The 13,455-nt window shown below is 46.7% G+C and overlaps 1 protein-coding gene across 2 annotated transcripts in view; it reads right to left on the minus strand.

The window, feature by feature from the left end:
* The window catches only part of HDGFL3 (HDGF like 3), a 49,180-nt gene that overhangs the window by 18,632 nt on the left and 17,093 nt on the right, over positions 1-13,455 (minus strand). The window lies entirely within an intron of this gene.

Here is a 13,455-nt window from a genome sequence, read left to right on the forward strand (position 1 = left end):
CTACCCAACAGTGGGCTCACAGTCTAAAAGGGGGAGACAGAGAACAAAACCAAACATACTAACAAAATAAAATAAACAGAATAGCTATGTACAAGTAAAATAAATAAATAAATAGAGTAATCAATATGTACAAACATATATACATATATACAGGTGCTGTGGGGAAGGGAAGGAGGTAAGATGTGGGGATGGAGAGGGGGACGAGGGGGAGAGGAAGGAAGGGGCTCAGTCTGGGAAGGCCTCCTGGAGGAGGTGAGCTCTCAGCAGGGCCTTGAAGGGAGGAAGAGAGCTAGCTTGGCGGAGGGGCAGAGGGAGGGCATTCCAGGCCCGGGGGATGACGTGGGCCGGGGGTCGATGGCGGGACAGGCGAGAACGAGGCCCGGTGAGGAGATTAGCGGCGGAGGAGCGGAGGGTGCGGGCTGGGCTGGAGAAGGAGAGAAGGGAGGTGAGGTAGGAGGTGATGGCGAGGTGATGGACAGCCTTGAAGCCCAGGGTGAGGAGTTTCTGCCTGATGCGCAGATTGATTGGTATCCACTGGAGATTTTTGAGGAGGGGAGTAATATGCCCAGAGCGTTTCTGGACAAAGATAATCCGGGCAGCAGCATGAAGTATGGATTGAAGTGGGGAGAGACACGCATTCCGAGCTGAGGCGCCAAAGCACCCAAGGGTGGGACTACGGCAAATGTCTCTGTTTTGCTTTCGCCAATGGTTCTCCAGCAGACTCGTTCTCCATGTTCCTCCCACACCACTAGAGCACTGGGATGGGTGGTGCAAGAGCGTGCGCACACGTACACGCCAGTTTTACTGGTGTTTTGCAAATGGTTCTTGTGTTGTCCCCTCCACTGAGCTTAGTATGGTACTCTGCACAAAGTAAGCACTCAATAAATACCACTAATTGATTGAACAGTCTCACCCTCCATGCTGCTCCCACTCCTTGTTTTCACCTCTTTCAGATGACCAGGCCTTGGCCTCTCTCTGTCATAAAATTAACTGCTTAATTTCATTAATTTCTAATTAAATCAATTCAATTCAATTAAATAAATAAATAAATAAAATTAATTAAACTCTAATTAATTAAGGAATTAATTTCTAATTAATTTCTAGACTGTGAGCCCACTGTTGGGTAGGGACCGTCTCTATATGTTGCCAACTTGTACTTCCCAAGTGCTTAGTACAGTGCTCTGCACACACTAAGCGCTCAATAAATACGATTGAATGAATGAATGAATTAATAACAACAATCGATCAATCGAACTTCTCCTCTTATCTCTCTGGCCATTCATTCTCAGTCTCCTTCACGGGCTCCTCCTCCCCCTCCCATCCCCTTACTGTAGGGGTTCCTCAAGGGTCAGTTCTCGGTCCCCTTCTGTTCTCTATCTACACTCACTCCCTTGGTGAACTCATTGGCTCCCACGGCTTCAATGATCATCTCTACGCTGATGACACCCATTGGAAAACGTTTAGTACATATTTACTATTCCTTTTATTTTGTTAATGATGTGCATATAGCTTTAATTCTATTTGTTCTGACGATTCTGACACCTGTCTACATGTTTTGTTTTGTTGTCTGTCTCCCCCTTCTAGACTGTGAGCCCATGTTGGGTAGGAGCCGTCTCTATATGTTGCTGACTTGTACGTCCCAACCGCTTAGTACAGTGCTCTGCACACAGTAAGCGCTCAATAAATTCCATTGAATGAATGAATGAATGAATGACACCCAAATCTACATCTCCGCCCCTGCTCTCTCTCCCTCCCTCCAGGCTCGCATCTCCTCCTGCCCTCAGGACATCTCCAATTGGATGTCTGCCTGCCATCTAAAACTCAATATGTCCAAGACTGAACTCCTTATCTTCCCTCCCAAACCCTGCCCTCTCCCTGACTTTCCCGTCACTGTAGACGGCACGACCATCCTTCCCGTCTCACAAGCCCGCAACCTTGGTGTCGTCCTCGACTCCGCTCTCTCGTTCACTCCACACATCCAATCCGTCACCAAAACCTGCCGGTCTCACCTCCACAACATCGCCAAGATCCGCCCTTTCCTCTCCATCCAAACCGCTACCTTGCTGGTTCAATCTCTCATCCTATCCCGACTGGATGACTGCATCAGCCTCCTCTCTGATCTCCCATCTTTCGGTCTCTCCCCACTTCAGTCTATTCTTCACTCTGCTGCCTGGATTATCTTTCTACAGAAACGCTCTGGGCACGTCACTCCCCTCCTCAAAAATCTCCAGTGGTTGCCTGTCAACCTTCGAATCAAGCAAAAACTCCTCACTCTCGGCTTCAAGGCTGTCCATCCCCTTGCCCCCTCCTACCTCACCTCCCTTCTCTCCTTCTCCAGCCCAGCCTGCACCCTCCGCTCCTCTGCCGCTAATCTCACTGTACCTTGTTCTCGCATATCCTGCCGTCGACCCCTGGCCCACGTCCTCCACCTGGCCTGGAACGCCCTCCTTCCGCACATCCGCCAAGCTGGCTCTCTTCCTCCCTTCAAAGCCCTACTGAGAGCTCACCTCCTCCAGGATGTCTTCCCAGACTAAGACCCCTTTTTCGTCCCCTCCTCCCCACTGCCCCCCCTGCACTACCTCCTGCCCCTCCCCACAGCACTTGTACATATTTGTACATATTTATTACTCTATTTATTTTACTAGCACATATTTACTACTTATTAGTGATGTACATATAGCTATAATTCTATTTATTGTGACAGTTTTAACACTTGTCTACATGTTTTGTTTTGTTGTCTGTCCTCCCCTTCTAGACTGTGAGTCTGTTGTTGGGCAGGGACCCTCTCTATCTGTTGCCAACTTGTACTTCCCAAGTGATTAGTACAGTGCTCTGCACACAGTAAGTGCTCAATAAATACGATTGAATGAATGAACTGAACACAATCAATGGTGATTATTGAGTGCTTCCTACGTGCGGGGCACTGGGCGAAGCGCTTGGGAGAGGACAATTCACCAGAGTTTTTAGATCTGTTCCCTGCTCACCACAATCTCATGGTCTCAAAGGGGAGAAAGACATTGACAGAAATAAATAGATGATGGATACGGATGCAAGTGCTGTGGGGCTGAGGGAAGGGGGAAGAAAGGGAACAAATCCAAGTGCAAGAGCGACACAGAAAGGAGTGCGGGAAAGGGAAATGAGGGCCAAGTCGGGAATTTCCTTCTACGACACCCCCATCAGAGGCATCTTAGAGTCAGTCAGTCTTCTAGACTGTAAGCTCGTTATAGGCAGAGAATGTGTTGGTTTATTGTTGGTGTCCTCTCCCAAGCGCTTAGTACAGTGCTCGGCACAAAGTAAGCGCTCAGTAAATATGGATGAATGAGAGTACACTAGAACAATCCAACAGACACATTCCCCTGCCCACGACGAGCTTCCAGTCTAGAGGGGGAGACGGACGTAAATAGAAATCAATAAATTATGGCTATGGACCTAAGTGTTAAAGCGCAGAGTTTAGCAGAGGAAGCTCAGGGCGTGATTTCTAGCCCTGGGATGGAGTCCTCTAGACTGTAAGCTCATTGTGGGCAGGGAACGTGTCCGTTTATTGCTGTATTGAACTCTCCAAGTGCTTAGTACAGTGCTCTGCACGCGGTACGCGCTCAATAACTACGATTGAATGAATGAATGAGTCTTGGGTCAGGGATCAGCCACAGTTAACAGTTAACCCCCGCAACTCTACACTGTCAGCTCGCTGTGGGCAGGGAATGACACACTGACCTCTCCAAAGTGCTTAGTGCAGTGCTCTGCACATAGGAAGCACTCAGTAAATATCATTGATTGACTGACTTTGTATCTCTCTGCCCATTAGAGGGTAAGTTCCTTGGGGATAGGGACTGTGATTTTTCTCTCTATTGTACTTGCCTCCATACAGATGTTCAACAACTATTAATGATCGACCGTTCTAACATAATTAATAATCTCTCTGAAAACCCAAAACGTTGCTGATTAAGCAGAATAACTGCTATTCACCCCAAACAACAGCAGAACTCCTAGGTACCTATAAAATAGAGAATAAGCATGATCTAATGGACAGAGCCCGGGCCTGACAGTACGAAGGACCCGGGTTCTAATCCCGGCATCACAGCTTGTCTGCTGTGGGACCTTGGACAAGTTGCTTCACTTCTGTGGGCCTCAGTTCATTCGTTCATTCATTCAATCGCATTTATTGAGCACTTACTGTGTGCAGAGCACTGTACTAAGCACTTGGGAAGTACAAGTTGGCAACATATAGAGACGGACCCTACCCAACAACGGGCTCATAGTCTAGAAGGGGGAGACAGACAACAAACCAAAACATGTGGACGGGTGTCAAGTCATCAGAATAAATAGAAATAAAGCTAGATGCACATCATTAACAAAATAAATGGAACAGTAAATATGTACAAGTAAAATAAATAGAGTAATAAATCTGTACAAATATATATACAAGTGCTGGGCTGGGGGAAAGAGGAAGGGTGGAGGGGATGGGGAGGAGGAGAGGAAAAAGGGGTGCTCAGTTGTGGAAAATAGGGATGACGACTGGGAGCCCCATGTGTTACAGGGACTTTGTTTGACCCATTTAGCTTGTAGCTACCCCAGTGCTTAATACAGTGCCTGGAACGTAGTAAGCGCTTTACAAATTCCATTTAAAAAAAATGCTTTGTGTCCTGTAGGATGTGCGAGAGTCTTCCTCCTGCCAGAGAAGCTTCACTCCCTCTAGCAAGTAAATGTCCACTGAGATCAAGGTCTGCACCTTCCTCACTTTCTCCTGCCAAGGCACAGGAAAAGGAAACAGTCTGACAGCGGCCAGGCAGAGAGGAAGCGGAGACATAACGAGGTGAAGGGAGGCTCTAGGGTATGTTGGAGAACAGAGACTACAAAGGAGAAGAGGAGAAAGGTGGTAAGGGAAGAGAGAGAGAGAAGGAGAGAGAAGGGAGAGGGAAGAGGAGTGAGAGGAAAGAGAGAGAAAGAAGAGAGAGAGGAGAGAGAGAGAAGGGAAGAGAGGAGCAAGAGGAGCGAGATAAGGAGAGAGGAAAGAGAGAAGGGGAGAGAGGGAAGGAGGGGAGAGAAGGTGAGAGAAAGAGAGAGAGAGGAGGGGGAGAGAGAGGGAGAAGGAGAAAGAGAAAGGGGATAAAAGAAGAGGAAAGAAGAGGCAGGGAGGGGAGAAAGAGACGGGAAGACAAAGGAGAAGGAAGGTAAGAGGAGAGAGAAAGAGGAAGAAAGGAGGAGGAGGAAAGGACAGGAACTGAAAAGGGGAAAGAAATAAAAAAGGTCTAACAGCAGAAAAGGGAACAGACAGAAAAACCTCAGCTAAACCAATTAGAAGGGGAAAGGGACATGCGAACAGCTGTGAAAAACCAGAGAGGGACAAAGGACCAGAGCAAACAGGGAGAGATGGAGAGGGAAACAGGGAGTGGAGAAAGAAGAAAAGAAAATGAAAAGAGGAGACGAAGGGGCAGCACGAGGAGACCGGAAGGCTATAGAGAGATACACAAGACGAAGAAACCCAAGTGACAAATAAGTAGAAATAAATACGGCAAATGGAGAGAGGCGAAGAAACCATCAGACCAATGAAGCATTGAGAAGCTGGGAGGGAAGAGAAAGACAGTGACAGAGAGGTTCACGGTAGGAAGCGGGGACAAGAATAGGGAAAGAGAAGGATTCACTCGTCTCTGTTTTTCAGGATTAGTCTTGATTTTGATGCTAACTCATTGCTGAAATCTAAAACCTCTTGGTTCCTCAGAAACCTTATCACCAAAACAGACCACACAAAATGCCATGTAGATCAATCAACAGATGGAAGTCCAAGTTTTTTATATGGTATTTGTTAAGTGCTTACAATGTGCCAGGCACTGTTCTAAGCGCTGGGGTAGAGACAAACACAGTCCCTGCCCTACGTGGGACTCACAGTCTCCACCCCCATTTTCCAGGTGAGGGAACTGAGGCCCAGAGAAATGAAGTGACTTGACCAAGGTCCCACAGCAGACAAATGGCAAAGCAGGGATTAGAACCTACATCCTTCTGATTCCCAGGCCCATACTTTCATCACTAGGCCATGCTGCTTCTGTGTGGCCACTTGTAGAAACTTGTCTGACCTCGGGCAAGTCACTTCATTTCTCTGGGCCTCATTACCTCATCTGTAAAATGGGGATTGAGACTGTGAGCCCCAGGTGGGACAGGGAGTGTGCTCAACCCGATTTGCTTGTATCCAATCCAGCGCTCAGTACAGTGCCTGGCACATCATAAGTGCTTACCAAATACCACTATTATTATTGTTATGAAATTCGTTGGATAACCAACTGCCTCAAATCAGCCTTGAACTTATTCAATCAATGGTGTTTATTATGCTGTTATTACAGCACTGTACTAATCGCTTGGGAGAGGACAGTATAACAGAATTAGCAGACACGTTCCCTGCCCATAACAAGCTTACAGTCTAGAGGGGGAGATAGACATTAATACGAATAAACGAGTCACTTGAGCTGCAACAAAAATCCAAGGGAGATTATAAATAATAATAACAATAAAAATAAAATTGTGGCACATGCCAGGCACTGTACTAAGCACGGGGGTACATATAAGGTAATTGGGTTGGACACAGTCCCTGTTCCCCACAGGGCTCAGTCTGAATCCTTATTTTCCAGATGAGGTTACTGAGGCCCGGAGAAGGGAAGTGATTTGCCAAGATCACACAGCAGACACGTGGCAGAGGCAGAATTAGAATCCAGGTCCTTCTGACTCCGAGGCCCGTGCTCTATCCACCCTCCTCTCCATATTGCCAAATTAATAATTGTTAGTAGTAGTAATAGTTATAGTATTAGGATAGTACTTGTGTACCATGTGTCACACTTACTATGTGTCAAGCACTGTTCTAAGCACTGGGGTAGATATAAGTTAATCAGGATTCTTTGCTGGAAGAAGCTAGCTCATTAAAACTCTGCTCTCCTGCAGCTAAAACGAGATCCAATCATTCCACCCCTTTAATTTGAAGTTGTTATTTTTTGGTTCCCTGAATTCTAATTAATGAGCTTTTAACTGTATTCATGTCTGCTGGAGACCTCTTGACAATTTGTAGAATGGGAAACTTTGGAACCATGGACTCAAAGTGGAACATCTGGTTGTCTGAATTAGCCTACAATGCGCCATTAATAAATATTCATTTATTATGAATTATTCCCTTATTCTACGAGGAGCATGCATTCTTTTTCTGCCACGGCATGATTATTTGGGTCAGCTACGGTGTGGTAACTGAGGATTCAAGCCCGCTGTCTGTGCTACTTGAAGTCTGGAATTCCTGGAAGGAATTGAACAGTCTTCCCAAACGAGGTGAGGTTGCCAAGGACTTGCGGTGTGGCCTTAGTGGCTACAGCCCAGGTCTGGGACTCAGAAGTTCCTGGATTCTAATCCGGCCGATGCTTGTCTGCTGCATGACCTTTGGGCAAGTCACTTCACTTCTCCGGACCTCAGTTCCCTCATCTGTCAAATGGGAATTAAGACTGTGAGCCCCACGTGGGACACGGACTGTGACCAACTTGATTAGTTTGTATCTACCGCTCCCCCCAGGGCTTAGTACAGTGCCTGGCACATAGTAAGCACTTAATGAATACCATAAAATAGTATGGAGCAGGCTTGGGTGGGGCAGCTGACAATCCCCAGCCAGATTTTTCAGGGTTGGAATGTCCCTTTGCGGTGATGATTGTCTAGTGTTGGATGGAATGGCCTGCAAGTGGACAGGGGCAGTGGGAGGGGGCAGTTGGCTTTCCCCTCTCTGACTTCGGGAGCAGACGGCTGGGTTTCCAGAAGCTTTGGAGAAAAGTGCAGTGACTGGCCCAAGGTCACACAGCAGCAGACGCGTGCTGAACCCGGGATTAGGACTCAGGTCCTCTGCCTCCTGAGCCCGGGCTCTTTCTTACACCAGGCCACGTGGTAGTTGCTAGAGTGATGTCCACTCACTGGGATACGGACCTGGTCCCTTTTGAATGGAAGCTCACTGTGGGCAGGAAACATGTCTGTTATATTGTTAATAATATAATAATTATTATGAACAGCAGTATGATTATTAGCAACAGTACTTGTTAAGCACTTACTACGTGCTTGGCATTTGAAGCATTGGAGTAGATACAAGTTAATCGGGTTAGGCACCGTCCCACGGGGCTCACGGTCTCAATCCCCATTTTCCAGATGCGGGAACTGAGGCCCAGAGAAGTAAGGTGACTTGCCCAAAGTCACACAGCAGACCAGGAGAACCCTTCTGACTTCCCAAGCCTGGGCTCTATCCACTAAACCACGTCTGTTATGTTGTTGTAACGTGCTCTCCCAAGCAGTTCGTGCAGTGCTCTGCACACAGTAAGCGCTCAATAAATACGATTAATTGATTGATATTGAATGAAGGTGTGAATTTGGAAGCGGGGAGATGTTTTGTCTGTGCAGGGGAAAGAGCCGTCTCTAAATTCTGTGGGGAGTGGGATGGAGCTGGGATGGTAACATCCCCCCATACCTGGTACACAGGTGTGCAGGGGTGGTCCTTGGGAGCACACTGGTCATAATGACTGACCACTCCTGGGGCAATCTCTGGGGAAGGGGGACCTACAGGTACCTGGCTACCTGCTAGGCACCACGAGCTCCCGGCTGAGGAGAGGGGCCTGGCCAAATGCAGAAAGGATGGAGAGTGGAAAGAGGAGGATCAGCAGGAGGAGGAAGAGGAGGAAAGGCAGGAATAAGAGAAGGATGAAGAGGAGAAAGACAAGGGAGAGGAGAAAGAAGGAGAAAGGGAAGGAGAAGGAGAAAGGAGGAAAAAAGGAGAAAGAGGAAAAAGAGGATGAAGGGGGACGAGTAGAGAGAAGGAGAAAGAGAAGGGGGAGAAGGAAAAAGAGAAGAAGAGGAGAAAAAGGAGGAGGAGAAGTTATTGCCTCTTCCCCACGGCCCCTCAGCAGCAGGAGCTAATTGTGCCTAGCAGGCAGGCAGGCAGGGAGGGAGACAACTGTACATCCACTTGCCCCATGTGACTACTTAGATTGCATCAGGAGAAGAGGGAATACCAAGTTGCGGGGAGGAGGAGGACAAGAGCAAATAAGGGAGAAGGCACAGGTAGGAGAAACCCCAATTAAGGAAATTAAGTTGGGAGAGGAAGGGGGGCAGCAGAAGCGGGGAAAGTTGGTGGAATCCCTCCCCTGCCCCAAAAAGGGCAAGGCTGAAGAGGAAGGGGAGGAAGGATCTAAAAGAACCTTGGAAAAAAGAGAAGGGAAGAATCTGAAATGGAAGGTGAGAAGAGAAAGAAGAAAACAAGCAACGAATGACAGATCGGGAAAAAGCAATGGGGCTAGTGGGGGAGAAAGTGAGTCTCCAAGTGGGACAGGGACTGTGCCTAACCCGATTTACTTGTATCCATCCCAGTGCTTAGTACAGTACCTGGCACATAGTAAGCGATGAACAAATACCACAATTATTATTAAAGAGAGCAAGTTCTGAGCCGTCTCCCCAGACTGTATGCTCTTTGTGGGCAGATAATGGGCCTGTTTATTGTTCTAATGGACTCTCCCAAGCACTAAGTACAGTGCTCTGCACACAGGAAGCGCTCAGCAAATACAATCAAGTTGATGGGTCGATCCCTCCAACCCACTGCCCCACAAGGAGAAAAGGCAGAGGTGCAAAAAGGGAAAGTCGGAGACCAGTGGGAAAGGAGGGAGTAAAGAAAAGAGACAGGAGAGGAAAAGGATGGAGCAAAGGTCAAAACAGACTAGGGAGGACGGGGGGAAGAGAATATTGAGAAGCAGTGTCACCTTATGGATACAGCCCAGGCCTGGGAGTTGGAAAGACCTGGGTTCTAATCCCAGCTCCCCTGCTTGTCTGCTTTGTGACCTTGGGTAAATCACTTCACTTCGCTGAGCCTCGGTTCCCTTATCTATAAAATGGGGATTAAGACTGTGAGCCCCATGTGGGACAGGGACTGTGTCCAACCTGATTAGCTTGCATCTATCCCAGCGCTTAGTGCAGTGCCACACACAAAATAGAAAGCCACACACACGAAAATCTGAAACTGATTCGGCCAAGTGGGTCAGTTGGTCTGAACAATGTGAATGGCATTTGATCCTGACACACAAGAGCTGTGGCAGAGAGAGTAATAAAAGACGGGGGATGGGACGTGTTGATGATTCAAGAAACAATGATGGGAGAAGCAGTGTGACAATGGATAGAACATTAGATAGATGGATAGAACAGATAGCCTGGGAGTCGGAAAGAGCTGGGTTCTAATTCCGCCTCCACCGCTCGTCTGCTGTGTGACCTTGGGTAAGTCATTTCACTTCTCTGGGCCTCAGCTCCCTCATCTGCAAAACAGGGATGAAGACTGGGAGCCCCATGTGGGACATGGAAAGTGTTCAACTTGATTAGCTTGTATCTACCCCAGTGCTCAGTACAGTGCCTGGCACAAAGTGCTTAACACATACCATAAAAATTTATTTTTAAAAAGAGCAAATGCACCGGAACAAGTTAAAACATACATTAAGAGCTTAGTACAGTGCTCTGCACCTAGGAAGCACTTAATAAATGCCAATGATTGATATATTCAGGAGAATGAGGTGAGGCTGTCACCAAAAAGGAAGAGGAAGGTTTACTTCTCCGACCAACCGTAAACTTTAGGGATCTTGTCAAGTTTGAATAAAGGAACAAATTATCTGAAAGCCTTAGGATCAAAGAGATTTTATATAAGAACTGATCAAAGGGTGAGAGGTTTTATTAAAATCAAAAGGTAGCAGGAGGGGGGGAAATTTTCTTGAGACACAACTGGAAGATCATTTGAGGGAAGGAAAACGGAAGTTTTTTTTGTTTTTAAGGAACCAATCAATCAATTAATGGGATTTATTGAGTGCTTACTATGTTCAGAGCTCTGTACTAAGCACTCAGGAGAGGACAATATAGAAATCAGTCAATCATATTTACTGAGAGCTTCCAGTGTGCAAAGCAGTGTACTAAGCACTTGGGAGAGGATAATAGAATACTCTAACAGACACACTCCCTGCCCACAACGACTAGTCTAGAGGGAAAGACAGACATTAATATAATCAATATTATTATTGAGCTTTTACTGTTCACAGAGCACTGTACTAAGCACTTGGGGGAGGACAACAGAACATTATGACAAACACATTCCCTGACCACAATGAGCTTAGAATCTAAAGGGAAACACAGACATTAATATAAATAATTTCTAATATATGATTTAAAGATGTGAACACAGTGTCGTTAAATATACTTTTTAAGGTGCAACAAATCAGGCCATTAATAAGGAGCAAGACTAACAAATGATAAAGGACACCCATGTCAGATACAAGGAGGAAGTAAGGAACGTCAGAGAGGAAATTGGAGGACAGGTAATGAGTAAGGGCCTGCAGTTTTAGAATGTGCCCCGGGGCTGGGAGAGGAAAGAAGAACCAGGGGATAGTCATACTTAATGACAAAGATCTGGGTTCCAGTCCTGGCCCTGACCCGTATGTGCGGGGTGACCTTGGGCCAGTCACTTCACTTCCCTGGGCATCAATGACCTCACCTGGAAAAGGGGGATTCAGGTTATGAGCCCCATGTAGGACAGGGACTGTGTCCAACCTGATTATCTTGTATCTACCCAGTGCTAAGTCCAGTGTCTGATGCATAGTAAGCGCTTAACAAATACCTTTAAAACAAAACAAAAATCAGATGAAGAAGGACAAGAAAGGAAGCCAGGGGCCCGATCACTGTCTTTTGTGGAGGGGGACCCAAAGCATTTGGCCCTAATAAAACTGATGGATGAACATACAAACACATATACAATTGTCCTCCCTGACTCTAGACCGTAAGCCCACTGTGGGCAGGGAATGTGACTATTTTTTGCTGTATTGTACCCTCCCAAGAGCTTAGTACAGCACTCTGCACACAGTAAGTGCTCAGTACATACGACTGAATGAATATACAATTGTCCTCTAAACTGTAAGCTCATTGTGGGCATAGAACATATCTCCCAACCCTGTTATATTTTGTTGTTGCTTTTTAAAATGGTGTTTGTTAAGGGCTTATTATGTGCCCTGCACTCTACTAAACCCTGGGTTAAACACAAGCCAACAAGGTCCCAGTCCCATAAGGGGCTCAAAGCATTATTATGCTGCAGTCTTCCAAATGCTTAATACAGCATTCTGCACATAGCAAGAGCTCAAAAAATGTCTGCAAATTGATTGATTCCTTCATATTTCAATGCAACACAATTGACGCCACTGAAGGTGAATGTACGGAAGGATCGCAAGGAGAGATTTCAAAAGGGGAGGCGGCTAGAGTGGAGAAGGCCCTGAGAAGATCTGGGTTCTAATCCCGGCTCCGCCCCTTGTCTGCTGTGTGACATTGGGCAAGTCGCTTCCTTTTCTGGGCCTCTGTCCCCTCAACTGTAAAATGGGGTTTAAGACTGTGAGCTCCATGTGGGACAGGGCCTAGGTCCAACCTGATTAGCTTGTATCTACCGCAGTGCTTAGTACAGTGCCTGGCACCTCGTAAGCACTCAACAAATGCCATATAAAGGTGTGGGGGGGCGGTGGGCTAGAGTGGAAGAAGCCCTGAGAAAAGGAAGCTCTCTGGGCTCAGGTGGGGCTGATGACATCATTTGCTAACGAACGCGCAGCTGGGCAAGCCGCTAGCCAAGTTTTTAATGAGCCATCTCTCGCCTTCCCGTTTCAGAAAGGCAAAAGGGAAAACAATGGGAAATTAAGAGGATAAGCGCAATACTAGACCATAAACCTCTCTAGACTGGAAGGTCACGGTGGACAGGGAACATGCCTACCAAATCTGCTTTAACGTACTCTCCCCAGCGCTTAGTGAATTCTCGATAAATACCACTGATTGACTGATGAGCCACCTATCTTTTACAGAGGACCATATCCAACTCGAATAATAATAATAATAATAATAGCGGTATTTGTTAAGCACTAACTATATGCCAGGCACTGTACTAAGTGCTGGGGTGGATATCGCAATGGACATAGTCCCTGTCCCATGTGGGGCTCACAGTCTCAATCCCCATTTTACAGCTGAGAGAACTGAGGCACAGAGAAGTATAAGTATAAATAAGAATAATATTGTGATATTTGTTACGTGCTTTCTATGTGCCAGGCACTGTACTAAGTCCTGGGGTGGATACAAGCAAATCGAGTTAGACACCATTCCTGTCCCATGTGGGGCTCCCTTGCCCACGGTCACACAGCGGACAAGTGTTCCAGCGCTTAAAACAGCTCTACATATAGTAAGCACCTAAAAAAGGCCATCATTATTATTATTATTAAGTGGCAGAGCTGGGATTAGAACCTTCTGACTCCTAAGCCTATGCTCTATCCCCTATCCCACCCAGCTTCCCCAACAACAATCCACTGGATCAACAATCCACTGTATGATCATGAGATGCCAATATGGATGAAGAAGTGATTATGGTTTCTTCATCGCCAGCTAAGATCTGGCACCGCTTTC

The sequence above is a fragment of the Tachyglossus aculeatus genome, chromosome 26, assembly GCF_015852505.1.
Source record: "Tachyglossus aculeatus isolate mTacAcu1 chromosome 26, mTacAcu1.pri, whole genome shotgun sequence".
Taxonomy (NCBI): Eukaryota; Metazoa; Chordata; class Mammalia; order Monotremata; family Tachyglossidae; genus Tachyglossus; species Tachyglossus aculeatus.